Genomic DNA, 26,271 nt, shown 5'->3' with positions numbered 1-26,271 from the left:
CAATTACACTGGCTTCCAGTTTGTTTCCAAGCTCAGCCTGTGGTTCTGCTTCATATCTATAAAGCCCTCAGTGGTTTGCAGCTGATATTTGCAATATCTCCTCCTGTATGAATTTATAATCTCCATAGAATCATAGAATAGTAGAGTTGGAAGGGGCCTATAAGGCCATTGAGACCAACCCCCATCTCAATGCAGGAATCCACCCTAAAGCATACTTGACAGATGGTTATCCAGCTGCCTCTTCAAGGCCTCTTGTCTTGTGTGGGAGAGCCCACAACCTCCCTAATGCCTACACTACACTACTGCTTTAAAGCGCTATAAAACTGTTATAAAGCGCTTTAAAGCAATAGTGTAGATCCGGCCTAGGTCACTGGTTCCATTGTCGTACTGCTCTAACAGTCAGGAAGTTTTTTCTGATGTCCAGCTGAAATCTGGATTCATGTAACTTGAGCCCGTTATTCCGTGTCCTGCAGTCTGGGATGATCGAGAAGAGATCCCGGCCCTTCTCTGTTCGACAACCTTTTAAGTATTTGAAAAGTGCTATCATGTCTTCCCTCAATGTTGTCTCTCTTCATAGGGCTTTGTTTCCAGACCCCTGATCCTCCTGGTTGCCCTCCTCTGAACACGCTCCAGCTTGTCTGCATCCTTCTTGAAGTGTGGTGACAGAACTGGACGCAATAGTCAAGATGAGGCCTAACCAGGGCCGAATAGAGAGGATCCAGTACCTCATGCGATTTGGAAGCTATACTTCTATTAATGCAGCCCAAAGTAGCATTTGCTTTTTTTGCAGCCACATCACACTGTTGGCTCATATTCAGCTTGTGATTTACAACAATCCCAAGACCCTTTTCGTTTGTAGCATTGCTGAGCCCAGTACCCCCATCTTGTAACTGTGCATTTGGTTTCTATTTCCTAGATGTAGAACTTGGCATTTATCCCTATTGAATTTCATTCTGTTGTTTTCAGCCCAGCACTCCAGCCTATCAAGATCACTTTGAGGTTTGTTTCTGTCTTCCAGGGTATTAGCTATCCATCCCACCCAATTTTGTGTCATCTGCAAATTTGATAAGCGTTCCCTGCACCTCCTTGTCCAAACAATTAATAAAAAGTTGAAGAGCACTGGACCCAGGACTGAGCCCTGCGGTTCCCCACTCGTTCCCTCCCCCCAGTTTGAGAAGGAACCGTTGATCAGCACTCTTTGAGTCCGATTCTGTAACCAACTGTGAATCCACCTAATGGTTGTTCCACCTAGCCCACTTTTAGCTAGTTTGTTAATCAGAATATCATGGGGCACTTTGTCAAAAGCTTTGCTGAAGTCAAGATACATTACGTCCACAGCATTCCCACAGTCCACAAGGGAGGTTACCCGATCAAAAAATGAGATCAAATTAGTCTGGCCGGATTTGTTCCTGACAAATCCATGTTGGCTTCTAGTAATCGTCAAAATGAAGGAGGGAAAAAACCACTCTGTGAATCCAATGAAAAAGAAGAGATAGTCGCTAGTGTTTTCTCTCTTTTTCTCTTGTCCTATATTCCCTTCCCTCTTCTCCTTTTTTGTTTTCTTTTTGCATATTTTAATGTTGTTAATGTGCATACAATTTATGACAAAAATTCAATGTAAGTATTGTTTGTGTTGATAAAGAAGTTTTCCGTTAATTTGTAGCTCCTGAAGAAGGATCGGGAGATCCGAAACGTCGAGCATTTTATACATTGTCCTTTTACAACAATACAATTTTTAAAGATTGAAGATATATGTAGCCAAAAGTAAAACCCTTTTTCTATTTTCCAACACTAGGGACTATCTCTTCTTTTTCATTGGCTTCTAGTAAACACTGCATTGTTTTCAAGGTGCTTACAGACTGACTTCTTTATAATTTGCTCCAAAATTTTCCCAGGGATGGCTGTCAGACTGACTGGTCTGTAGTTCCCAGTCATCCAGCACCTCACCCGTCTTCCATGATTTTGCGAAGGTAATAGACAGAAGGCCTGGTAATAGACAGAAGGCCTCTTTCAAAAGAGGAAGTGCCTAACGAGCACGAGGCCCATGGAGTCCGCTGCTCTAATGGCGCTGCTTCTCCTGCACACAGCAGGAGAGAGCAGCGATTCCGTGTTCAAAAATACATCATTCTTTGTGGAGAGCTTTTTGTCAAGCAAGGAAAGCCAGAAGGAGCGGGAGGCGCACGGGAGGCAGACGACGTCATGTGAGGGACCTGAGCACACTCCGTGAGTGCCCAGGAACGAGCGTGCAATAAAACGCTCATCGGATGGAGCTTTGAGCGTGCCTGACATAAGTATGCCAGTAGTTGCTGCCATAGGATTTCATGTGGCAGAAAATCCTTAAAGAATCTGTACTGCTCAGAACTTCACCAAACCCATGGAAGGTGCATCTCAACAAATCTGAATAAAGTACATCAGCAGTTTTTACCAATTTTATTTTATTTATTTATTATTGCATTTATATCCACCTTTTTTCCTCCAAGGAACCCAAGGAACATAATCCTCTCCATTTTATCCTCACAACAACCCTGTAAGGTGGGTTGGGCTGAGAGTCTGTGACTGGCCCAAAGTCACCCAGTGGGTATCCATGGCTGAGTGGGGACTAGAAACCGGATCGCTTGACTCCCAGTCCAACACTTTAGCCACTACACCACACTGGCTCTCTTGAAAAAAGACATACGATATGCCATGTGGCAAACTGGAGAAAAATGGGTCAATGATGCTCAACTTGTCCCTTACTCAGTACAAATGGCTCTGGGGAAAAACATTTGCATTATCAATGATGTGAAGAAACTACTTCAGCGCCAGAACAGCATGTGTGTCTTTGTGTGTGTGTTTGTGTTTGTCCGGGCAAGAGAGCCTCGTTTCTACGACTTCCAACTCTCTGGAGACTTTTTGTCTGCCTCTATTCAAACCACTATCTCTTAGCCTAACCTACCTCATAGGTTTGTTGTAAGCCTAAAGCTAGGGTGACCATATTTTGGAAGCCAAAAAGGAGGACATGTCCGGCCGCAGGGTGTGTGTCCAGCTCCAAGGGGGGGTGTCCACCCAAACATAGCTTTGGTCACATGTCTGATTTTACAGCAGACAATTAAGACAAACCTGTTCTACATAACATCTTAATGTTAAAATCCCTTGGAGGTCCCATTGAACTCTATGTTCTTACTTCTGAGTAGGCATTTTCACCTTAAAAGAAAGATGGATTTTTTTAATTTTTTTATCTATTTATTTATTACATTTTTATACCGCCCAATAGCCGAAGCTCTCTGGGCGGTTCACAATAATTAAAACTATGAAGAGCATAAAAACAACCAACAAATTTAAAACACAAATACAAAATACAATATAAAAAGCACAACCAGAATGAAACCACACAGCAAAAATTAATATAGGTTAAAACATGAGATTCAAACAGCTATGGTGACCCTATGAAAAGGAGGACAGGGCTCTTGTATCTTTAACAGCTGTATTGAAAAGGAAATTTCAGCAGGTGTCATTTGTATATATGGGGAACCTGGTGAAATTTCTTCTTCATCACAACAGTTAAAGCTGCAGGTGCCCTGCCCTCTTTTAAATCTGGTCACTCTAGTATAGCTCCTGCACCTTTAAATATTGTGATGAAGAGGGAATTTCACCAGGTTCTCCATACATACAAATGACACCTGCTGAAGTTCCCATTTCTATGCAACTGTTAAAGATACAGGAGCTCTGTCCTCATTTTTATATGGTCACCCTAAAAACAGCAAAGTTTAAATTTAAGTTAAATTAGGTGTTAAAATGCTGAGAAAATAAAAAGGTCTTCAGCTGGCGACGGAAAGAAAACAATGCAGGTGCCAAGCGAACCTCTCTGGGGAGCTCATTCCGCAACCGGGGTGCCACAGCAGAGAAAGCCCTCCTCCTAGTAGCCACCTGCCTCACTTCCTTCGGCAGGGGCTCACGGAGAAGGACCCCTGTGGATGATCTCAAGGTCCGGGCAGGCACCTATGGGAGGAGGCGTTCCTTCAAATAGCCTGCCCCCAAACCGTTTAGGGCTTTAAATGTTAATCCCAGCACTTTGAATCAGGCCCGGACCTGGACTGGCAGCCAATGAAGTTGTAGAAGGACTGCACCCTCCTTGCTAGCAGCACCCTCATTTTTAAAGATAAAGAGATTCCAATTGGCACAGTGATAGCTCTTAAGGAGGGCTTTGAGCATGCCCAATTGAAATCAGATTGGGCCATCCTTTGATTTTTTAAATCCCCCCTTAAATTCTGTTCCTGTTTTCCACCAGTGCGAAGGATTGCTCTTCTGTTCCTCTGATCATGCGAAGCGGTGCATCTTCAAGTTCATAAACTACAGATCTGCTGGTTCCTTTACTCAAAAGTAAATCCCATTGATTTCAACTGCTAAAGTCACATGCAGGCTGACACTTTACTGAAGTGGGATTCTCTCTCTCTCTCTCCTCACCCCTTTCTTTCTTTCTTTTTCTTTCTTTCTTTCTACCAGCTTGATCCCAGGCAGTGTTCAGTGCTCCTAACTGGGGGCGGATCTACACTACTGTTTTAAAGCGCTTTATAACAGTTTTGACGACAGTATCTGGAGTGTGTCCTGGGACCCAACAGTTGTCAAAACTGTTATAAAGTGCTTTAAAGCAGTAGTGCAGATCCTACCCAGGACTTACTTCCAAGTAAAGATGTGTAGGAGGGCGCTTAATGACTTACAGGGGATATCCACGAAACTACTTAGGGGAGAGAAGTTTTTGTTTTTCCCAAATCTGTTCAGCAACAAGGGAAGCTACTGCTGAGGAAAAAGCAGAGCAACACCCTAGTAGTCCCATGTCCATAACAGTCAGTGCAGGGTGCGGGGAGTTGTCCAAACACCAACAACGAATAAAGTGTAGGGGAGGAATGAAGGAGATCCACAGGCGGATGCAATAGCCGATTTGCAGGTGTGCAGGGGAGGAGAGGTGTAAGGATGCATGAACCCTAAAAGCACACAGGTGTAAGAGATCAGGGCTTCACATGCTATAGAAATGAAGGGGGATAATACGGGGCAAAAGTGTAGGTGTGATGGAGCTTTCAAACATTTGAACAAAACAGTCTTTACAGCCCACCTCAGGCTAGGCAAAAGTGGGACCAACCTGACCTCTCCTATAGGAAGTTCCAAAATTGGGTGCTGCTGCAGAAAAGGCCCCGTGCCGTGAGTCCACTAACCTAGGCTCACCCTAGGGGTGGACATATGGGAGGACCTCTAAAGAAGATTATAAATTCATAGAGGAGGAGATGTTTCAAATATCAGCCCCAAACCACTGAGGGCTTTGCAGGTGCAAAGCAGAACCACAGGCTGAGCTTGGAAACAAACTGGAAGCCAGAGTGGTTGATACAAAACCAACGTTATACAGTCTACAACACACACACGTACACCAACACGGAAGCACCAAACCAGGCCACAATACAAAAAGAGAGTGTATGCTCAAAGGTGGCTATGAAAAACATTGTTTATTGAATCGAATACATTTCAGAAGCAAGAGCTGCTTCATCAGGAGCAACCTTGTCAAACCCACATTCTGGAAAAGAGGGTAAAGTAGCTTTCAGACAGTCTGGCTCTCTTTCTTACACCATCACATCTTCTTACACCATGATACCCAGTTGAGATATCACATCCCTCCAGTCCTGGTGGGCTGAAGGCACCGTATGCCAATCTGGGCTTTCCCTCCACTACTACTGTACGTCTGATCCCAGGTCCCAGAAATGAGAGGTGCAATTCATGTTGTGGCATATTGCGGTGGGTGTAGGTGTGCACTGGAATGTATTTGATTACATTGCCAAAGTGACAGGTCCTATGTCCTTTGTATGTATGCTGGGACACCATGGTTATGGGGGGGGGGACACCAGACACAAGGCTATTCATAAAAAGAACAAGTGCATATCTAGCCTGAAGCAAAAGAAACACACAGGTGCCAGATTGGCAGAAATCCTTTCACATGTCTAGTGGGTGGTATCTTTCCTTGACTGGCACACAGGAAAGGGGAGAAAAAATGAGAATGTAAGTACAATTTCTTAGCAGATCTGATTTCTGTTTGAAGGGATTCCTTCCTCCCCAGCAAAGGCAGGGCGATCCTTTAGAGATCACACGCAGGGCAGGTTAAAACACTTCAGTTTAACTTGGAGAGCGGTGAGAGGGGAACATTTCAGAACTCCAGCCATTTGCATGTGGCAGGAAACAAATGAGAATAAGGGAATCCTCAGCCTCACAGAAGAAATGGGCCTAAACCCAGTTCTTCTGTGCCAACTCCTGATACAGATCAAGAGCCGGCAAGCCCCATTTCTCATCTTCTGCTCACTCTCTTCCAGGCTATCCAAGAGGGAATCTACACGTCGTACTGAAGGCGCTTGCATGCGCCTCCAGTACGCCCCCCAAACGAGGGTGTAGACGGAGAAAGAAGAGACGGAGGAAGAGGCAGTGGAGGCGGTGGCTGGGGAATCGGCCGCGTCCTTGACATCGACGCCGCCTCCCCACTGGCCTCCTGCTACCGGGGTAAGAGCCACCCAGGTCGGAGAGCTCGGCGGAAGCGGAAGCCGAGCTCTCTGACCCGTTTGGCTCTTACCCCGGCAGCAGGAGGCCGCCGGCGACAGCGGCAAGGTCGTGGCCGGTTCCCCAGCCTCCTCCTCCTCCTCCTCTTCCTCTGTCTCTTCTTTCTCCGCCGCCGCCTCCCCGCCGGCCCCCTGCTGCCGGGGTAAGAGCAACCCGGGTCGGAGAGCTCGGCTTCCGCTTCCGCCGAGCTTTCCGACCTGGGTGGTTCTTACTCCGGCAGCAGGAGGCCAACAGGGAGGCAGCGGCGGTGGCAAGGATGCGGCCGGTTCCACAGCCTCCTCCTCCACCGCCTCTTCCTCCGTCTCTTCTTTCTCCGTCTACACCCTCGTTTGAGCCGGCAAGCCCCATTTCTCACCTTCCCCTTAGGCCGTAGCTAGACCTAAGGTTTTTCCCAGGATCATCCCGGGTTTGTCCCTTCCTGAGCACTAGATGCCCTGTGTGGCACTTAGATGAACAGGTTTGACCCCAGGACAATCCTGGGATAAACCTGAGGTCTAGCTATGGCCTTACTCTCTTCTAGGCTGTCCAAGTTTTAGAGGATTATTGCGTTTCAACCTCTCATCACAACTATTTCTTATGTCCAATGTTGTGATGTTGTTAAGTCTCCCTTTCCTTTTCTTCCACAGATGGGACGTTCTGTTGGAAGACCTTGACTGTGAAGAGATTGAAACATCTTGGCACGTGTTTCTTTCCTTCACTCTCTGTATGTGTGTGTTCCTCTCTTCTGCAGAGCTGCTGTTTTCACAACCTATAACAGAGTGAGGAGAAGAGGTTAAACGGAGCGTGCCATTTCATTATATTGATTCTGCTTTTGGAGTTGTTGTTGTTACATATTGTTGTTTCCCTTTTATACTTACAAATGTTTGGGGAGGGGACAATGAAATTATGTCAAATGTGGTGGTGTCATTAAGACTCCTTCTCCTTTCTTCCACAGATGGGATTTCCTGCTGCAAGATCTTGGCTATGTAGAGATCTTCGACTTCTTTGCATGTCTTTCTTTCCTTCTTTCTGTCTTCCTTCCTTTCTCTTTCTTTCTGCAGCTTTCACAACCTATAACAGAGTGAGGAGAAGATGTTAAATGGGGCTTGTCAGGTCCTCATAGTCTGCGTGCCATTTCATTGGTGAGGTTTTATATTGATGCATTGATTGTTGTTGTGTTTTAATTAAATATGGAATGTTAAATATTGTTGGCTTTCTTCATACTTACAGATGCTTGGGAAGGAACAATGGACTTGAGTAAACCTAGGGCTCATCTACACCAAGCAGGATATTCCACTATGAAAGTAGTATGAAAGCGGTCTATAAAAGGCAGGAGCCACACTACTGCTTTATAGTGGTATTGAAGTGCACTGACAACTGTTACGCCCATTGACACCTACCATATACCACTTTCATACTGCTTTGATAGTGTTATATCCTGCTTGGTGTAGATGCATCATGGGCCCCAACGCTTGACAGTGCACTTCAATGCTGCTACAACACAGTAGTGTGGCTCCTACCTTTTATATACTGCTTTCATACCACTTTCATAATGGAATATCCTGCTTGATGAGCCCCTAGATTAAAAAGTCTAGATATACACCAAGATTTTTTTAAAAAACAACAACAAAATAAACCAACCAATAAAACCTCGATACCCCATTTCTTCGATTCTAAGACGCACTTTCCCCCCCCATATAAACATCTCTAAAAATTGGGTGTGTCTTAGAATCGCGGGTGTGTCTTAGGGTGGTTTTTTTCCCCTGCTGGTGGTACTGAAATTAGTGTGCGTCTTACAATCGATGGCGTCTTAAAATCGAAGAAATACGGTAATAACCCCTTTAAAAGCAGAGCAAACTAACGGACAGAAAGACACTAAACTGTATGGGCAAATAAAAGAAAGGTGTAACGTTTCAGGTTGTTGTCTTTATAACTAGGATGTCACTGCAGAGACAAACAGATTCAGTATTTGGCATTATTTACTTAACTTAAGAATGTTGGGTGAATAATGCCATGAAGAAAATAATTAACAGAACAACCAACCAAAGATGTTCAACTCTGAGTTCACTGTGAAGAAGAGTTAACCGTGCCGCTTATCCCAGTTCTCTAGTCCCTGGTTGACTGACGCTGGGTGGAGGTGCACTCTTCGTTGCACTGCAGGCCGTCTCCACCAGACGCTGCTGGTTGCTGGTTTCTGGTTTCCTCTGTCGGTTTCTCCCCTTTCTGCCTCCATTCCATGCCCCTCCCACTGCACACCAAACACATTCCAAGGCCGTTGGAGGTAGGAATAATAATAATAATAATAATAATAATAATAATAATAATAATAATTTGCATTTTTATAACGCCCAATAGCCGAAGCTCTCTGTTGAAGAACAGTTAAAGCTGCAGGAGCTATACTAGAGTGGCCAGATACAAAAGAGGGCAGGGCTCCTGCAGCTTTAACTGTTGTGATGAGGGGATTTTGCCAGGTGCTGCATGCATACAAATGGCACCTCCTGAAATCTCCTTTTCTATGCCACTGTTAAAGATACAAGAGCCCTGTCCTCCTTTCCATATGGTCACCCTATTTAAAACTCCACATGTCTATCAAATATAAGGAGTGTATGCCTTTAAAAAAGCTAGATGGAAGGATATTGGTAGATTCCTTTGACTTGGGTTTTTTTTTCCTGTCTCCAGCAGCATTTACTACTCCATTGAAATCACCTCCGAATCTCACTTCACCTTCAACAAACTCTTAAGATTACCTCAAAAACCTCATGAAAGAATAAACCTTGTTTCTAATTAGGTGCATATAAGTTCATCAGTGTTATCACACCAGCGATTTCTCGCACACTCCCCATGCCTGGTATGCACTTTTGCAGCTCGATACCTTACCCACATGACGTCGTCCACGTCCTGCACAAACTTCAGCTCTTATCCTCCATGTTTCATTCCTTTTTGGAACACAGGAAGACTGGATGATGTTCCTTCCCTGTGAAATCAATGCTCTCCTCCCTCCCATGTCTTTCTGTGGTTGCCTTCTATCCACCATCCCGTTCTTTGTTGGGGGCGCATATGTCTAAGGTCGGCCTCACTAATAAAAGAGGAGGGCAGAGCAGTTCCCCTCTCAGCTGTGAAGGGGAAGGGAGTGAGGTCCCATTGAACTCTATGTTCTTACTCCTGAGTAGGCCTAGTCACCTTAAAAGAAATGTGGAAAATGCAGCCTTTTTGCCCGCAGCGTCCTCATTTTTAGAGACAAAGAGATCAAAATTGGCAGTGATAGGTCTTAAGGTGGGCTTTAGCCATGCCAAGTTTGAATCAGATTGGGTCATCCTTTGATTTTAAGGGATTTTTAAAATGGAAATTAAACAAATGCTCACATCTGCATAAGTTTTAAAGATAAAGAGATCAAAATGGGCACAGTGATAGCTCTTAAGGAGGGCTTTCAGCATGCCAAGTTTGAATCAGATTGGGTCATCCTTTGATTTTTTAATGATTTTGTTTAATTTCCCTCTCTTAAACCCTTTTCCTGGTAGTCCACAAGTCCGGAGGATTGAAGGATCGATCTGCTATTGCTTTGATCATACGAAGCGGTGCATCTTCAAGTTCATAAAATAGAGATCTGCTGGTTCCCTTACTCAAAAGTAAATCCCATTGATTTCGACTGCATTTACATCCCAGTCATACTAAAATCATATGCAAGCTTACCTTTTAAACCCCATTGAACAGAGAGAGACTTTCTTCTGAGTAAACACATAGAAGTGATTTTAAATCGTGTGGTCACTCAGCTTTTTTCTTTTTTCTTTTTAAAGTCCATAACAGCAAACTGGAAAGAAGTGCTCTGCAGCCCCATGCTTACTTCTGAGGTCTTACTTCTGTTTATTCAGAAGTCTCTCTCTGTGTTCAACGGAGTTTACTCAAAGGTCAGCAAGCATCTGATTTTAGTATGTTCACATTCTAAAACCTCCAGGTAGGGTGAGGGGAACGGACGTAGCCTAGGCAACAGGGAATAACCACGAAAGTACGTAGGAGAGAGACAGAGTTCCCCCCCCCCCCGAAGTGAATTCAGTAACAAGAGAAGCTACTTTCTAGAAAAAGCAGGGCAAGACCAGGAGGGCCCCATGTCGCTTACTAGGGAGGGCGAGGTGTCCAACTACCACCAACCAATGAACTGTAGGGGGAGGTACAAGGGAGATCTGGGGGAGGGGGAGGTGCATCTCATTGGAACAACACCGATACGCTGGTGCGCAGGAGAGGAGAAGTGTAAAGATGGATGAAACGTAAAGGCCCAAAGGCGTAAGTTGATCAGGCTTTCACACGCTATGGAAACGAGGGTGGATAATTCGAGGGCAAACGAGCAGGTGTGATGGAGCTCTAGATCTCCCTTCTACAGCTTTCTTTTGGTCAGTTGCTTCAAAAGGAATGTTACATATCATACAAATTGCCACTCCTTTAGTTTTTGTGGATGCACAGGCAGCATTAATGTTCCCAGCACCTAATTGACTGAATATGTCCTAAATGTTCCCAACACCTCATTTTTAAGACAGGAGAAGAAACTTATATTAAGGCACAGCATGAAAAATATCTAGGTCAATTAGGTGGCGTTACTATCTTTTCAGTCCCCCGCCAGCCCTTCCTTGTATTCGCCCATGTGGCTCAAGTGTGGTTCTGTTGGTAAGCCTGCTCTGTTGCTTCAGGTGCCTTTAAACGGATTATTATGGAGGCTTTTATTTACAGGTTCCAGGTGTGTGTGTGTGTGTGTGTGTGTGTGTGTGTGTGTGTGTGTGCATGCATTCGTGCTTGTGTGTGTGTGTGTTTGGTGTAAATTGAGTTTTTTACAACGGAAGTAGACCCAAGTACATTGTTCCCTCCCCATGCATCTGTAAGGATGAAAGACAACCAAAAAAGAGTTAATATTGAACAAATATTTAATAATAATGATAATAATGATGATGATAACAAATGAAAGCCAGCAAATGAAAAGGCTGAAACTCAGTAGGCAAGGCCTAGGCTGTGAAAGCTGAAGAGGTTGTCCATAGCAAGAGGAAAGCCAAGGTGAACCCGGGAGGAGGAGGAGGAAGCAGCGAGCATGGCGGAGCTGGTGTGGCTGGTCCAAGGTCTGGTCGCAGGCGCTGGCGTTTCGGGCTGTGCTGGAGAGGAAGCAGCGTACGGCCCAGGCTGGAGGAGGAGGTTCAGGATGCACCAGCACAGCTTCCCAAAAAGAAGTGGTTCTTCCTCTGCAGAGGGGAAAAGTCTGTCGCGGTGGAAAATGAGCCCAAGGAGACAAAAAGAGAGAGGAAAAAGATAGAATGGAAAAGAAAGGCTGAAAGAGAGAAAGGCAAAGAGAGAGAGAGAGAGAGAGAGAGAAGGAAGGAAGGAAAGAAAGAAGGAGGGATGTGCCAAGATGTTTCAGATCCTGTAAGAGTCAAGATCCTCCACCAGGAGATCATCACCTGTAAGGCAGAAAGGAGAAGGGGGGTCTTAATGATAGCAGAACATTAGACTTCAGAAATGGTTGGGAGGAGGGGGGTCACTGGCTTGGGGCTAGCAATCGAGCTCCCAAAGGAGGTGGGAACTGCTGCTTCCAAGCCTGTGGGTTGTGGTCGGGCCTTTCTCACCAAGACCCATGTTTGCCATATGGCGTGGTTGGCGTTTCATCTACTCTAGTGCGCAGACAGGAGACTGCTGCACAATACAAGAAATACATCTAGGCAACCAAGCATAGCTACACCTAGTAGTAACATAATATCTAAACTTAGTCTTAATATCTCAACTTAAGTTGACGCCTCTTTGCTGAAAAGCAATGGCTCAGCAGCAAGAAAGGTCCTTGATGCAAAAGACACCTACGAGGGAAGCCTCTGCGCTGTTTCTTACCCTCTTCGTCCACATTCGAGACGTCAGCACTATAAATTGATGATGACACCTGACCACAGCTGAGGTCAATGGTGGACGAAGAGGGGACCACCTGGATGACATTGGAGGATCTTGACTCTGTTGGGGGGGAAAGGAGACACAGAGACCATGTTAACATAATTAGCAAGACTCACCAAAGGAGGGGCCCATTCCCTTCCCCCCCGGACCCTGGAGCTGGCACTGGCTAGAGTGTCTCAAGCAGCAGCCAGCCCCCCCGGTTACGATCCCCCCTGGCCTATCCATCCCCCCAAGGACCTAGACATCTCCTCACCTCGGACGGCACATCCCAGAGAGGGTTTCTCCTTGGGCTCTTCCACCAGAACAGTCTTTCTCCCTCTGCAGAAGAGGGAAAACCACTTCCTCTTGGGAGGAGGCGCTGGTGCCTCCTGTCCCTCCTCCTCTGCCATGGGCCGTATTTGGGTCCCTCTGCAGCACGGCCCAAAGCGCCAGCACCTGCGACCAGCCTTGGCCGCCTCCGCAACTGCTCCAGCTGCTTCGCTGCTTCCTGCATCTCCTGGGTGCACCTTGGCTCTCCTCTTGCTATGGAATAACTTCTTCAACTTGGACAGCCTAGAAGAGAGTGAGCAGAAGGTGAGAAAGGGGGCTTGACGGCTCCTCCTGGTCTGTGTGGGTTTAGGCCCGTTTCTTATTCTTTGTGGCTTCATTCCACCTGCCACCGGCTGGAGTTGTGAAGATGTCCCCCTCCTGCCGCCCTGCCCTGCGTGTGGTCTCTGAAGGGTAGCCCGGCCTTTGCTGGGGAGGAAGGAAGCCCTCAGAAGGCGCTGGATAATGGGCCAACCAGAAACCAGGGCTGCTAAGGAATTCTACTTACATTCTTGTTCTCTCTCTTTCCCTCTCTCCCTCTAGCGCAACAACGAAAACCACTCACTCATCAGGTGACAGGATTTCTGCCCAGCTGGCCCCAGAACCAGCTGTGTCATGTGTCACAGGGGAGGGCGTGTCACAATGACCTCAGCAACTGAGCAGCCAGGGGTATTGTTACTGTGACGTGGCCTTATTCTGGGCTTGGCCTTTCATCCATGTCCATCCCCTGGCTATTCCATGCGTGTTTCTTTGGATTCAGGCTAGAGCAGCACCTGGGCTTTCTAGGAATAGCCTCGTGTCTGTCTGTCTTACCATATCCATGGTGCCCCCAACACACTGCTCATAAGGGACACGGGTCCCGTCTCTTCTGGCAATGCACACAGAGGTCCAATGCATGCCAGTGCGCCCACCCACCACCACCACCACACCATGTGCCATGACGTGAACTGCACCTCTTATTGCTGGGACCTAGGATCAGACGTATAGTAGTGGATGAGGGAGAGCCCAGATTGGCTTGCAGTGCCTTCAGCCTGCCAGGACTGGGCTGGTGCATTGTCCCAGCATTTGAATATATACTGTCAGGGCATCATGGGGTAAGAAAGTTGATCTGAGGGTGTGAGAAGAAGAGCCAGACTGTCTGAAAGCTGGTTTAGCCTCTTTCCAGAATGTGGCTTTGGCAAGGTTGCCCCTGATGAAGCAGCTCTTGCTTCTGAAATGGATTCGATTCAATAAACAATGTTTGTCATAGCCGCCTTTGAGCATACACTCTCTTTTTGTATTGTGGCCTGGTTTGGAGCTTCCGTGTTGGTGTGTGTGTGTGTGTGTGTGTGTGTGTTGTATTGTATGCTGTATAATGCTGGTTTTGTATCAACTACACTGGCTTCCAGTTTGTTTCCAAGCTCAGCCTGTGGTTCTGCTTCATATCTATAAAGCCCTCAGTGGTTTGCAGCTGATATTTGCAATATCTCCTCCTGTATGAATTTATAATCTCCATAGAATCATAGAATAGTAGAGTTGGAAGGGGCCTATAAGGCCATTGAGACCAACTCCCATCTCAGTGCAGGAATCCACCCTAAAGCATACTTGACAGATGGTTATCCAGCTGCCTCTTGAAGGCCTCTTGTCTTGTGTGGGAGAGCCCACAACCTCCCTAGTGCCTACACTACACTACTGCTTTAAAGCGCTATAAAACTGTTATAAAGCGCTTTAAAGCAATAGTGTAGATCCGGCCTAGGTTACTGGTTCCATTGTCGTACTGCTCTAACAGTCAGGAAGTTTTTTCTGATGTCCAGCTGAAACTGGATTCCTGTAACTTGAGCCCGTTATTCCGTGTCCTGCAGTCTGGGATGATCGAGAAGAGATCCCGGCCCTTCTCTGTTCGACAACCTTTTAAGTATTTGAAAAGTGCTATCATGTCTTCCCTCAATGTTGTCTCTCTTCATAGGGCTTTGTTTCCAGACCCCTGATCATCCTGGTTGCCCTCCTCTGAACACGCTCCAGCTTGTCTGCATCCTTCTTGAAGTGTAGTGACAGAACTGGACGCAATAGTCAAGATGAGGCCTAACCAGGGCCGAATAGAGAGGATCCAGTACCTCATGCGATTTGGAAGCTATACTTCTATTAATGCAGCCCAAAGTAGCATTTGCTTTTTTTGCAGCCACATCACACTGTTGGCTCATATTCAGCTTGTGATTTACAACAATCCCAAGACCCTTTTCGTTTGTAGCATTGCTGAGCCCAGTACCCCCATCTTGTAACTGTGCATTTGGTTTCTATTTCCTAGATGTAGAACTTGGCATTTATCCCTATTGAATTTCATTCTGTTGTTTTCAGCCCAGCACTCCAGCCTATCAAGATCACTTTGAGGTTTGTTTCTGTCTTCCAGGGTATTAGCTATCCATCCCACCCAATTTTGTGTCATCTGCAAATTTGATCAGCGTTACCTGCACCTCCTTGTCCAAACAATTAATAAAAAGTTGAAGAGCACTGGACCCAGGACAGAACCCTGCGGTTCCCCACTCGTTCCCTCCCCCCAGTTTGAGAAGGAACCGTTGATCAGCACTCTTTGAGTCCGATTCTGTAGCCAACTGTGAATCCACCTAATGGTTGTTCCACCTAGCCCACTTTTAGCTAGTTTGTTAATCAGAATATCATGGGGCACTTTGTCAAAAGCTTTGCTGAAGTCAAGATACATTACGTCCACAGCATTCCCACAGTCCACAAGGGAGGTTACCCGATCAAAAAATGAGATCAAATTAGTCTGGCCGGATTTGTTCCTGACAAATCCATGTTGGCTTCTAGTAATCGTCAAAATGAAGGAGGGAAAAAACCACTCTGTGAATCCAATGAAAAAGAAGAGATAGTCGCTAGTGTTTTCTCTCTTTTTCTCTTGTCCTCCTATATTCCCTTCCCTCTTCTCCTTTTTTGTTTTCTTTTTGCATATTTTAATGTTGTTAATGTGCATACAATTTATGACAAAAATTCAATGTAAGTATTGTATGTGTTGATAAAAAAGTTTTCCGTTAATTTTTAGCTCCTGAAGAAGGATTGGGAGATCCGAAACGTCGAGCGTTTTATACATTGTCCTTTTACAACAATACAATTTTTAAAGATATATGTAGCCAAAAGTAAAACCCTTTTTCTATTTTCCAACACTAGGGACTATCTCTTCTTTTTCATTGGCTTCTAGTAAACACTGCATTGTTTTCAAGGTGCTTACAGACTGACTTCTTTATAATTTGCTCCAAAATTTTCCCAGGGATGGCTGTCAGACTGACTGGTCTGTAGTTCCCAGTCATCCAGCACCTCACCCGTCTTCCATGATTTTGCGAAGGTAATAGACAGAAGGCCTGGATCGACGCCCAGGTTGGGAGATTGAGATTTCTGCATGCAGCAGCTGGTGGCAGGTGTTGTGATGCAGCGGGCAGCAGCTAGGTGGGCACAGAAGCTGGCGGTCGTACAGCGGCCAGGCAGCAGGTGGGCTGCCTGGTCTGGTCTGGCCCGTCCGAGGATTTTGGTTCCATTCAGAGCAGGCAGAACTTCATATGCAGCAATCCGAGGGAACGCTTTCCCAACACAGTTAGTTGTTTTTAGCCGTCCTCTTTGGTATTTGGTTTGGCTCGTTTGCTTGAGTGATTTGCACCTACTTGCTCTGTAGCACTAAGGAAGAAGTGGGTCTCTAGTCATTCATTTTTAATAGTACGGTAATTCATTTTTTTAATGAAGCATTTTGATCCATAGACCTTCCTCTCCAATTGGCTTTGATATAATTGGCATGACGTAAGTTTGTAACACTTGCTGATCATTGTTCATCCTTCTCTGTTTGGGGCTCTTGGGAAGGCATTGCAGGAGTGGGGAAGGGACACAGGGAGACCCCATACTCCCACTCCTTGTAATGTTTGTTCTTTTTAAAATGTTCTGGGTAAGGCCTGGTTTCCACTAGGGCTGTGCAATCCCTCTCCAAACCGCTTTGGATCCCGGGTCAATCCGGACCTCCCCCGAATCGATATTCGGCCCCCATTTTGTTCCCCGTCACTTCTCTGCCCATGTTTTTGTTCCTCAGTTACTTCCTCTAAGGAACGAGCACGAGGCCCATGGAGTCCACTGCTCTAATGGCGCTGCTTCTCCTGCACACAGCAAGAGAGAGCAGTGATTCCGAGTTTAAAAAAACATCATACTTAAGAGGTGTCGTTGTTTTTTGTTGCGCCAGGAAGGCCAGAAGGGGCAGGAGGCCTATATGTACATTTGGAGTTAACAGTCCAAGCTCCATCACACCGGGGGTTAACATGCTCCCTACCGTCGCTTCTCTGACAGTGTTTTTGTTCCTCAGTTACTTCCTCTTTTCAAAAGGGGAAGTGCCTAACGAGCACGAGGCCCATGGAGTCCGCTGCTCTAATGGCGCTGCTTCTCCTGCACACAGCAGGAGAGAGCAGCAATTCCGTGTTCAAAAATACATCATTCTTTGTGGAGAGCTTTTTGTCAAGCAAGGAAAGCCAGAAGGAGCGGGAGGCGCACGGGAGGCAGACGACGTCATGTGAGGGACCTGAGCACACTCCGTGAGTGCCCAGGAACGAGCGTGCAATAAAACGCTCATCGGATGGAGCTTTGAGCGTGCCTGACATAAGTATGCCAGTAGTTGCTGCCATAGGATTTCATGTGGCAGAAAATCCTTAAAGAATCTGTACTGCTCAGAACTTCACCAAACCCATGGAAGGTGCATCTCAACAAATCTGAATAAAGTACATCAGCAGTTTTTACCAATTTTATTTTATTTATTGATTATTGCATTTATATCCACCTTTTTTCCTCCAAGGAACCCAAGGCGGTGTACATAATCCTCTCCATTTTATCCTCACAACAACCCTGTAAGGTGGGTTGGGCTGAGAGTCTGTGACTGGCCCAAAGTCACCCAGTGGGTTTCCATGGCTGAGTGGGGACTAGAACCCGGATCTCTTGACTCCCAGTCCAACACTTTAGCCACTACACCACACTGGCTCTCTTGAAAATAGACATACGATATGCCATGTGGCAAACTGGAGAAAAATGGGTCAATGATGCTCAACCTGTCCCTTACTCAGTACAAATGGCTCTGGGGAAAAACATTTGCATTATCAATGATGTGAAGAAACTACTTCAGCGCCAGAACAGCATGTGTGTCTCTGTGTGTGTGTTTGTGTTTGTCCGGGCAAGAGAGCCTCGTTTCTATGACTTCCAACTCTCTGGAGACTTTTTGTCTGCCTCTATTCAAACCACTATCTCTTAGCCTAACCTACCTGATAGGTTTGTTGTAAGCCTAAAGCTAGGGTGACCATATTTTGGAAACCAAAAAGGAGGACATGTCCGGCCGCAGGGTGTGTGTCCAGCTCCAAGGGGGGGGGGTCCACCCAAACATAGCTTCGGTCACACGTCTGATTTTACAGCAGACAATTAAGACAAACCTGTTCTACATAACATCTTAATGTTAAAATCCCTTGGAGGTCCCATTGAACTCTATGTTCTTACTTCTGAGTAGGCATTTTCACCTTAAAAGAAAGATGGATTTTTTTAATTTTTTTAATCTATTTATTTATAACATTTTTATACCGCCCAATAGCCGAAGCTCTCTGGGCGGTTCACAAAAATTAAAACTATGAAGAGCATAAAAATAACCAACAAATTTAAAACACAAATACAAAATACAATATAAAAAGCACAACCAGAATGAAACCACACAGCAAAAATTAATATAGGTTAAAACATGAGATTCAAACAGCTATGGTGACCCTATGAAAAGGAGGACAGGGCTCTTGTATCTTTAACAGTTGCATTGAAAAGGAAATTTCAGCAGGTGTCATTTGTATATATGGGGAACCTGGTGAAATTTCTTCTTCATCACAACAGTTAAAGCTGCAGGTGCCCTGCCCTCTTTTAAATCTGGTCACTCTAGTATAGCTCCTGCACCTTTAAATATTGTGATGAAGAGGGAATTTCACCAGGTTCCCCATACATACAAAGGACACCTGCTGAAGTTCCCATTTCTATGCAACTGTTAAAGATACAGGAGCCCTGTCCTCATTTTTATATGGTCACCCTAAAAACAGCAAAGTTTAAATTTAAGTTAAATGAGGTGTTAAAATGCTGAGAAAATCAAAAGGTCTTCAGCTGGCGACGGAAAGAAAACAATGCAGGTGCCAAGCGAACCTCTCTGGGGAGCTCATTCCGCAACCGGGGTGCCACAGCAGAGAAAGCCCTCCTCCTAGTAGCCACCTGCCTCACTTCCTTCGGCAGGGGCTCACGGAGAAGGACCCCTGTGGATGATCTCAAGGTCCGGGCAGGCACATATGGGAGGAGGCGTTCCTTCAAATAGCCTGCCCCCAAACCGTTTAGGGCTTTAAATGTTAATCCCAGCACTTTGAATCAGGCCCGGACCTGGACTGGCAGCCAATGAAGTTGTAGAAGGACTGCACCCTCCTTGCTAGCAGCACCCTCATTTTTAAAGATAAAGAGATTCCAATTGGCACAGTGATAGCTCTTAAGGAGGGCTTTGAGCATGCCCAATTGAAATCAGATTGGGCCATCCTTTGATTTTTTAAATCCCCCCTTAAATTCTGTTCCTGTTTTCCACCAGTGCGAAGGATTGCTCTTCTGTTCCTCTGATCATGCGAAGCGGTGCAACTTCAAGTTCATAAACTACAGATCTGCTGGTTCCTTTACTCAAAAGTAAATCCCATTGATTTCAACTGCTCAAGTCACATGCAGGCTGACCTTCGAGTAAACCCCATTGAACAGAGAGAGTCTTACGTCTGAGTAAACACATATTCCAGTTCTAGAGATCCACGGAAAGCTTGTGTGTGTGTGTGTGTGTGCGAGCACGCGCGCTTGACAGATGTAGATATGTAAAATTTCCAGAAATTTTGAAGCCATGGGGAAAAAATGTTTTTCTTCCGGGGTGGGTGGGGTTTCGGGGGGGAAATGGTAATTTTCAGAAAAACTGAAATAATGCAGTATTAGCGCTTTTTACAGATTGAAAGTCACGTTGTTACTTTAGGAACATAAAATGCAATTATGTCCAAGTTGGTTTGGCCTAAAATTATTACATTTGGTATATTAAAATACAGTGTATTCAAACAATTCTTACAAACTGAACTTCCTTTCCTTTTTTTTTTTTTTTTTTCCTTTTTGGTAACAAAAGCTCCTGAACTGTTAGGATCACCTGAACTATAAGGAATCTCTTTGGTTTTGCCAGTTTATGAGGAGCAGGCAAAAACAATTTAAAACAACAGAGGAAACCATTAGTAACAAAGGAAATTATTTATGTCTCCGCTAGTCCTCCACAGTGTCAAGCCCCCATTCCCATAAAAAGAACTGAGAAAAAGGTGGGGGACCAAGATTCAATGAATATGCATGAAATTTAATCAGACTCATTTCCCGAGCTATAGCTATCACTATCCGTTCTAGTTTCTGCTTCAGTGGCAGCGTTGCCCCCTAGAGGCAGAAATGCATCTTGCTCTTGCATTTGAGAGTTGTAGTCTCATTTTGCAACCTAGGACTTGCTTGTCCTTGGTACACAGAAATTGTAATAATCTAACACTGTACATAGTTTTTAGAAATCATTTGGAGAAGTAAATATCTGATCACATTGTCTTAAACATTTTATTCGTCATGCTAAAGTAAAACATCCCTATAATCCATTTTTCTTCATTTTATTTTTTTATTTTTCCAACCCTTCACATCTCTAGACGGATGGAGCATGTATAAGAGGGGCACCATGCGAGGCAGGTGCAGGAAGGGGGCGAGGGGAACCGGGTTTGCCTGGTGCCCTTTCCACAAGGCTTGGACACCAGCTGTCTCCGCAGTTGGCTGAGGGTACCAATGCCAGGAGGGCTGCAGCGGCAGCTTTTCTTATTCCAGGTGCCCCCCCTCTGTTTTGCATCAAGGGGAGGTGGAGAGGCAACCTCGAGTCAGTGGGGAAGCAAGAGCCCCGTGTCTCTTTCCATCCAGGTGGACACTTTACTGAAGTGGGATTCTCTCTCTCTCTCTCCTCACCCCTTTCTTTCTTTCTTTCTTTCTTTCGTTCTTTCTTTCTACCAGCTTGATCCCAGGCAGTGTTCAGTGCTCCTAACTGGGGGCGGATCTACACTACTGTTTTAAAGCGCTTTATAACAGTTTTGACGACGGTATCTGGAGTGTGTCCTGGGACCCAACAGTTGTCAAAACTGTTATAAAGTGCTTTAAAGCAGTAGTGCAGATCCTACCCAGGACTTACTTCCAAGTAAAGATGTGTAGGAGGGCGCTTAATGACTTACAGGGGATATCCACGAAACTACTTAGGGGAGAGAAGTTTTTGTTTTTCCCAAATCTGTTCAGCAACAAGGGAAGCTACTGCTGAGGAAAAAGCAGAGCAACACCCTAGTAGTCCCATGTCCATAACAGTCAGTGCAGGGTGCGGGGAGTTGTCCAAACACCAACAACGAATAAAGTGTAGGGGAGGAATGAAGGAGATCCACAGGCGGATGCAATAGCCGATTTGCAGGTGTGCAGGGGAGGAGAGGTGTAAGGATGCATGAACCCTAAAAGCACACAGGTGTAAGAGATCAGGGCTTCACATGCTATAGAAATGAAGGGGGATAATACGGGGCAAAAGTGTAGGTGTGATGGAGCTTTCAAACATTTGAACAAAACAGTCTTTACAGCCCACCTCAGGCTAGGCAAAAGTGGGACCAACCTGACCTCTCCTATAGGAAGTTCCAAAATTGGGTGCTGCTGCAGAAAAGGCCCCGTGCCGTGAGTCCACTAACCTAGGCTCACCCTAGGGGTGGACATATGGGAGGACCTCTAAAGAAGATTATAAATTCATAGAGGAGGAGATGTTTCAAATATCAGCCCCAAACCACTGAGGGCTTTGCAGGTGCGAAGCAGAACCACAGGCTGAGCTTGGAAACAAACTGGAAGCCAGAGTGGTTGATACAAAACCAACGTTATACAGTCTACAACACACACACGTACACCAACACGGAAGCACCAAACCAGGCCACAATACAAAAAGAGAGTGTATGCTCAAAGGTGGCTATGAAAAACATTGTTTATTGAATCGAATACATTTCAGAAGCAAGAGCTGCTTCATCAGGAGCAACCTTGTCAAACCCACATTCTGGAAAAGAGGGTAAAGTAGCTTTCAGACAGTCTGGCTCTCTTTCTTACACCATCACATCTTCTTACACCATGATACCCAGCTGAGATATTACATCCCTCCAGTCCTGGTGGGCTGAAGGCACCGTATGCCAATCCGGGCTTTCCCTCAACTACTACTGTACGTCTGATCCCAGGTCCCAGCAATGAGAGGTGCAATTCATGTTGTGGCATATTGCGGTGGGTGTAGGTGTGCACTGGAATGTATTTGATTACATTGCCAAAGTGACAGGTCCTATGTCCTTTGTATGGATGCTGGGACACCATGGTTATGGGGGGGGGGGACACCAGACACAAGGCTATTCATAAAAAGAACAAGTGCATATCTAGCCTGAAGCAAAAGAAACACACAGGTGCCAGATTGGCAGAAATCCTTTCACATGTCTAGTGGATGGTATCTTTCCTTGACTGGCACACAGGAAAGGGGAGAAAAAATGAGAATGTAAGTACAATTTCTTAGCAGATCTGATTTCTGTTTGACTATTATCCAGTGCCTTCCAAGGGATTCCTTCCTCCCCAGCAAAGGCAGGGCGATCCTTTAGAGATCACACGCAGGGCAGGTTAAAACACTTCAGTTTAACTTGGAGAGCGGTGAGAGGGGAACATTTCAGAACTCCAGCCATTTGCATGTGGCAGGAAACAAATGAGAATAAGGGAATCCACCGCCTCACAGAAGAAATGGGCCTAAACCCAGTTCTTCTGTGCCAACTCCTGATACAGATCAAGAGCCGGCAAGCCCCATTTCTCATCTTCTGCTCACTCTCTTCCAAGCTATCCAAGAGGGAATCTACACGTCGTACTGAAGGCGCTTGCATGCGCCTCCAGTACGCCCCCCCAAATGAGGGTGTAGACGGAGAAAGAAGAGACGGAGGAAGAGGCAGTGGAGGCGGTGGCTGGGGAATCGGCCGCGTCCTTGACATCGACGCCGCCTCCCCACTGGCCTCCTGCTACCGGGGTAAGAGCCACCCAGGTCGGAGAGCTCGGCGGAAGCGGAAGCCGAGCTCTCCGACCCGTTTGGCTCTTACCCCGGCAGCAGGAGGCCGCCGGCGACAGCGGCAAGGTCGTGGCCGGTTCCCCAGCCTCCTCCTCCTCCTCCTCTTCCTCTGTCTCTTCTTTCTCCGCCTCCGCCTCCCCGCCGGCCCCCTGCTGCCGGGGTAAGAGCCACCCGGGTCGGAGAGCTCGGCTTCCGCTTCCGCCGAGCTTTCCGACCTGGGTGGTTCTTACTCCGGCAGCCGGAGGCCAACAGGGAGGCAGCGGCGGTGGCAAGGATGCGGCCGGTTCCACAGCCTCCTCCTCCACCGCCTCTTCCTCCGTCTCTTCTTTCTCCGTCTACACCCTCGTTTGAGCCGGCAAGCCCCATTTCTCACCTTCCCCTTAGGCCGTAGCTAGACCTAAGGTTTTTCCCAGGATCATCCCGGGTTTGTCCCTTCCTGAGCACTAGATGCCCTGTGTGGCACTTAGATGAACAGGTTTGACCCCAGGACAATCCTGGGATAAACCTGAGGTCTAGCTATGGCCTTACTCTCTTCTAGGCTGTCCAAGTTTTAGAGGATTATTGCTTTTCAACCTCTCATCACAACTATTTCTTATGTCCAATGTTGTGATATTGTTAAGTCTCCCTTTTCTTTTCTTCCACAGATGGGATTTCCTGCTGCAAGATCTTGGCTATGTAGAGATCTTCAACTTCTTTGCATGTCTTTCTTTCCTTCTTTCTGTCTTCCTTCCTTTCTCTTTCTTTCTGCAGCTTTCACAACCTATAACAGAGTGAGGAGAAGATGTGAAATGGGGCTTGTCAGGTCCTCATAGTCTGCGTGCCATTTCATTGGTGAGGTTTGATATTGATGCATTGATTGTTGTTGTGTTTTAACTAAATATGGAATGTTAAATATTGTTGGCTTTCTTCATACTTACAGATGCTTGGGAAGGAACAATGGACTTGAGTAAACCTAGGGCTCATCTACACCAAGCAGGATATTCCACTATGAAAGTAGTCTGAAAGCGGTCTATAAAAGGCAGGAGCCACACTACTGCTTTATAGTGGTATTGAAGTGCACTGACAACTGTTACGCCCATTGACACCTACCATATACCACTTTCATACTGCTTTCATAGTGTTATATCCTGCTTGGTGTAGATGCATCATGGGCCCCAACGCTTGACAGTGCACTTCAATGCTGCTACAACACAGTAGTGTGGCTCCTACCTTTTATATACTGCTTTCATACCACTTTCATAATGGAATATCCTGCTTGATGAGCCCCTAGATTAAAAAGTCTAGATACACACCAAGATTTTTTTAAAAACAACAACAAAATAAACCAACCAATAAAACCTCGATACCCCATTTCTTCGATTCTAAGACGCACTTTCCCCCCCATATAAACATCTCTAAAAATGGGGTGTGTCTTAGAATCGCGGGTGTGTCTTAGGGTGGTTTTTTTCCCCTGCTGGTGGTACTGAAATTAGTGTGCGTCTTACAATCGATGGCGTCTTACAATCGAAGAAATACGGAAATAACCCCTTTAAAGGCAGAGCAAACTAACGGACAGAAAGACACTAAACTGTATGGGCAAATAAAAGAAAGGTGTAACGTTTCAGGTTGTTGTCTTTATAACTAGGACGTCACTGCAGAGACAAACAGATTCAGTATTTGGCATTATTTACTTAACTTAAGAATGTTGGGTGAATAATGCCATGAAGAAAATAATTAACAGAACAACCAACCAAAGATGTTCAACTCTGAGTTCACTGTGAAGAAGAGTTAACCGTGCCGCTTATCCCAGTTCTCTAGTCCCTGGTTGACTGACGCTGGGTGGAGGTGCCCTCTTCGTTGCACTGCAGGCCGTCTCCACCAGACGCTGCTGGTTGCTGGTTTCTGGTTTCCTCTGTCGGTTTCTCCCCTTTCTGCCTCCATTCCATGCCCCTCCCACTGCACACCAAACACATTCCAAGGCCGTTGGAGGCAGGAATAATAATAATAATAATAATAATAATAATAATAATAATAATTTGCATTTTTATACCGCCCAATAGCCGAAGCTCTCTGTTGAAGAACAGTTAAAGCTGCAGGAGCTATACTAGAGTGGCCAGATACAAAAGAGGGCAGGGCTCCTGCAGCTTTAACTGTTGTGATGAGGGGATTTTGCCAGGTGCTGCATGCATACAAATGGCACCTCCTGAAATCTCCTTTTCTATGCCACTGTTAAAGATACAAGAGCCCTGTCCTCCTTTCCATATGGTCACCCTATTTAAAACTCCACATGTCTATCAAATATAAGGAGTGTATGCCTTTAAAAAAGCTAGATGGAAGGATATTGGTAGATTCCTTTGACTTGGGTTTTTTTTTTCCTGTCTCCAGCAGCATTTACTACTCCATTGAAATCACCTCCGAATCTCACTTCACCTTCAACAAACTCTTAAGATTACCTCAAAAACCTCATGAAAGAATAAACCTTGTTTCTAATTAGGTGCATATAAGTTCATCAGTGTTATCGCACACTCCCCATGCCTGGTATGCACTTTTGCAGCTCGATACCTTACCCACATGACGTCGTCCACGTCCTGCACAAACTTCAGCTCTTATCCTCCATGTTTCATTCCTTTTTGGAACACAGGAAGACTGGATGATGTTCCTTCCCTGTGAAATCAATGCTCTCCTCCCTCCCATGTATTTCTGTGGTTGCCTTCTATCCACCATCCCGTTCTTTGTTGGGGGCGCATATGTCTAAGGTCGGTCTCACTAATAAAAGAGGAGGGCAGAGCAGTTCCCCTCTCAGCTGTGAAGGGGAAGGGAGTGAGGTCCCATTGAACTCTATGTTCTTACTCCTGAGTAGGCCTATTCACCTTAAAAGAAATGTGGAAAATGCAGCCTTTTTGCCCGCAGCGTCCTCATTTTTAGAGACAAAGAGATCAAAATTGGCAGTGATAGGTCTTAAGGTGAGCTTTAGCCATGCCAAGTTTGAATCAGATTGGGTCATCCTTTGATTTTAAGGGATTTTTAAAATGGAAATTAAACAAATGCTCACATCTGCATAAGTTTTAAAGATAAAGAGATCAAAATTGGCACAGTGATAGTTCTTAAGGAGGGCTTTCAGCATGCCAAGTTTGAATCAGATTGGGTCATCCTTTGATTTTTTAATGATTTTGTTTAATTTCCCTCTCTTAAACCCTTTTCCTGGTAGTCCACAAGTCCGGAGGATTGAAGGATCGATCTTCTATTGCTTTGATCATACGAAGCGGTGCATCTTCAAGTTCATAAAATAGAGATCTGCTGGTTCCCTTACTCAAAAGTAAATCCCATTGATTTCGACTGCATTTACATCCCAGTCATACTAA

This window comes from Elgaria multicarinata, chromosome 2, assembly GCF_023053635.1.
Source record: "Elgaria multicarinata webbii isolate HBS135686 ecotype San Diego chromosome 2, rElgMul1.1.pri, whole genome shotgun sequence".
NCBI lineage: Eukaryota > Metazoa > Chordata > Lepidosauria > Squamata > Anguidae > Elgaria > Elgaria multicarinata.
The sequence above is the reverse complement of the archived record's forward strand: the minus strand, read 5'-3'. Positions refer to the sequence as shown.